The sequence below is a fragment of the Chiloscyllium plagiosum genome, chromosome 3 (genome assembly GCF_004010195.1).
Source record: "Chiloscyllium plagiosum isolate BGI_BamShark_2017 chromosome 3, ASM401019v2, whole genome shotgun sequence".
In the NCBI taxonomy this organism is placed as follows: domain Eukaryota; kingdom Metazoa; phylum Chordata; class Chondrichthyes; order Orectolobiformes; family Hemiscylliidae; genus Chiloscyllium; species Chiloscyllium plagiosum.
In genome coordinates, this window is record NC_057712.1 from 64,194,445 (window position 1) to 64,196,995 (window position 2,551).

Below are 2,551 nucleotides of genomic sequence, written 5' to 3' on the forward strand. Positions count from 1 at the left end.
TTCTGTTCGCCGAGCTGGAAGTTTTTGTTGTAAACGTTTCGTCCCCTGTCTAGGTGATATCCTCAGTGCTTGGGAGCCTCCTGTGAAGTGCTTCTGTGGTGTTTCCTCCGGCATTTATAGTGGCCTGTCCTTGCCGCTTCCGGTTGTCAGTTTCAGTTGTCCGCTGTAGTGGCCGGTATATTGGGTCTAGGTCGATGTGTTTGTTGATGGAGTTTGTTGAGTGGATCATCCACAAACTCCATCGGCAAACACATCGACCTGGACCCAATATACCGGCCACTACAGCGGACAGCTGAAACTGACAACCGGAAGCGGCAGGGACAGGCCACTATAAATGCCGGAGGAAACACCACAGAAGCGCTTCACAGGAGGCTCCCAAGCACTGAGGATGACAGGGGACGAAACATTTGCAACAAAAACTTCCAGCTCGGCGAACAGAACCACAGCAACGAGCACCCGAGTTACAAATCTTCTCACAAACTTTAAATTCCAATAAATATAATCCCAGTCTGCTCAGTGTCTCCTCGTATGCCAACCCTCTCAACTCCAGAATCAACCTAGTGAACCTTCTCTGCAATCCCTGTAGTGCCAGTAAAACCTTTCTCAAGTAAGGAGATCAAAACTGCACGCAGTACTCCAGGTATGGCCTCAACAGCACACTATACATCTGCAATGTAATCTTCCTGCTTCTAAACTCAATCTCATTAGCAATGAAGGACAAAATTCCATTTGCCGCCTTAATTACCTGTTGCACTTGCAGACCAACCTTATGTGATTCCTGTACAAGGACACCCAGGTCCCACTGCATAGCAGTATGCTGCATGTTTTTACCATTCAAGTAATAGTCCTTTTTACTGTTATTCCCACTAAAATAGATTACTTCACATTTATTAACACTGTACTCCATCTGCCAGACCTTTACCCACTCACTTAAATTATCTATGTCCCTATGCAAAGTTTCACAGTCCTCTACACACTCCGCTTAATGTCATCTGCAAACTTTGACACACTACACTTTCCCTGCAGCCACTTCTTTAAAGTACTGCTCTCATGTTTTCAGGGGCCTAATCAGCCTTTAGCTCCATTAGTTTGTCCAGCGTCTTGTGATAGACAATAAGTACTTTTAAGATTTTTTTAGAAAAGAATTATTGAATAAGCTAATCATACTCAAAGAGGATAAATCCGTGATTGCAGTCATATATTTTAAAATAATCTCGAGATATTACTTATCATTCAATATTGTATTCTGAAGGAAACTCCTTGACCTGAAAAGTTGAATTTTGTTTCTTCCTCTGCAGATGTTGATAGGCCTGTTTAATATTCCCTATATTTTCTAATTTTATTTCAGATTTCCAGTATCCTAAGTATTTTGCTTTTGTTATATTCAACAATTTGTTGTGGAAATATACAATGCCAGAAAAATAACAGCTAGTTATCAGCAAAAAAATCCTACTTAAGGCAAGAATAAAAGAACATCTAGAAATGAAAATATACTAATGAGTAATCAGCATAAAATGTATAAGGGAAAGTGTTGTTAAACCCATCATATTGAAATTGAATTTAAGTAGTGAAATCTTTGAAGACATAGCAAAGGAAGTAAATGGGTCATGGGAGGTAAGTAGATGTATTTTATCTTGATTTTCAAAAAGCCTTTGATTATGTGCCCCATAATACACTATTAAATAAGGTCAGAAAATATGGAGTCAGGAGGAAGTTGCAGAGTTAATCACTAACTGGTTTCAAGGTAGGAAGTAGTGAGTTAGAACAAAGGGTAATTATTCAGTGTGGTGGAAGATGGGGAGTGGTGTTATACAAAGGTTGGGGCCATTAATGATTTGGATTTTGGAATTAGAAGCACAGTTTATAAATTGGTGTGTGACACTGCATTGTGGACAGAACAGTTGGTATTTAGAAGAAAATAACAATCAATGACAGGATGGAATGAACTTACAGAATGGGCAAATATTGCCAAATGTAGTTCCATACATAAATATGAGGTAGTATAATTTGGTACAAAGAATAGACAGAAAATGTATGAATTGAAATATCTATTTGGGGTGGAGGAACAAAGGGATCTTGGACTACAAAAATACCAGGCACTAAATGATGAACCACAGATTAAAAAGCTAATAAAAGTACCAGACTTTATTTCTAGAGTCACACGGTGGAATCTTATAGGTGTCTGAACAATGGGGACTATGGTGATATTTCTGACAAAATTTTGTGAGAAGTTTAATGATGCCTACCTTGATTCAAGGGCATCACATGCCATTGTTTAAGCTTTTGGCAAGTAGCAATGTGGGTTTCTAACTAGACACTGGCAAATTGCCAATTAAGGGGGAATGTTGCTTGTTGAATACCTTATTAATGACTTAATGTGCTTCATTAATGTTCAACATCCTATCTTACCAAATGAGCCAAGCAAGGTAAACATTGAGAAAACTTGACATAGAAATCGGAATGGGGTACCTGCAGTGCCAGGAGAAATTACAAAAATGTAGGTGAGAATGGTAGAATATGACCCTTGATGAGAAGTGAGCACAGTCCCAGA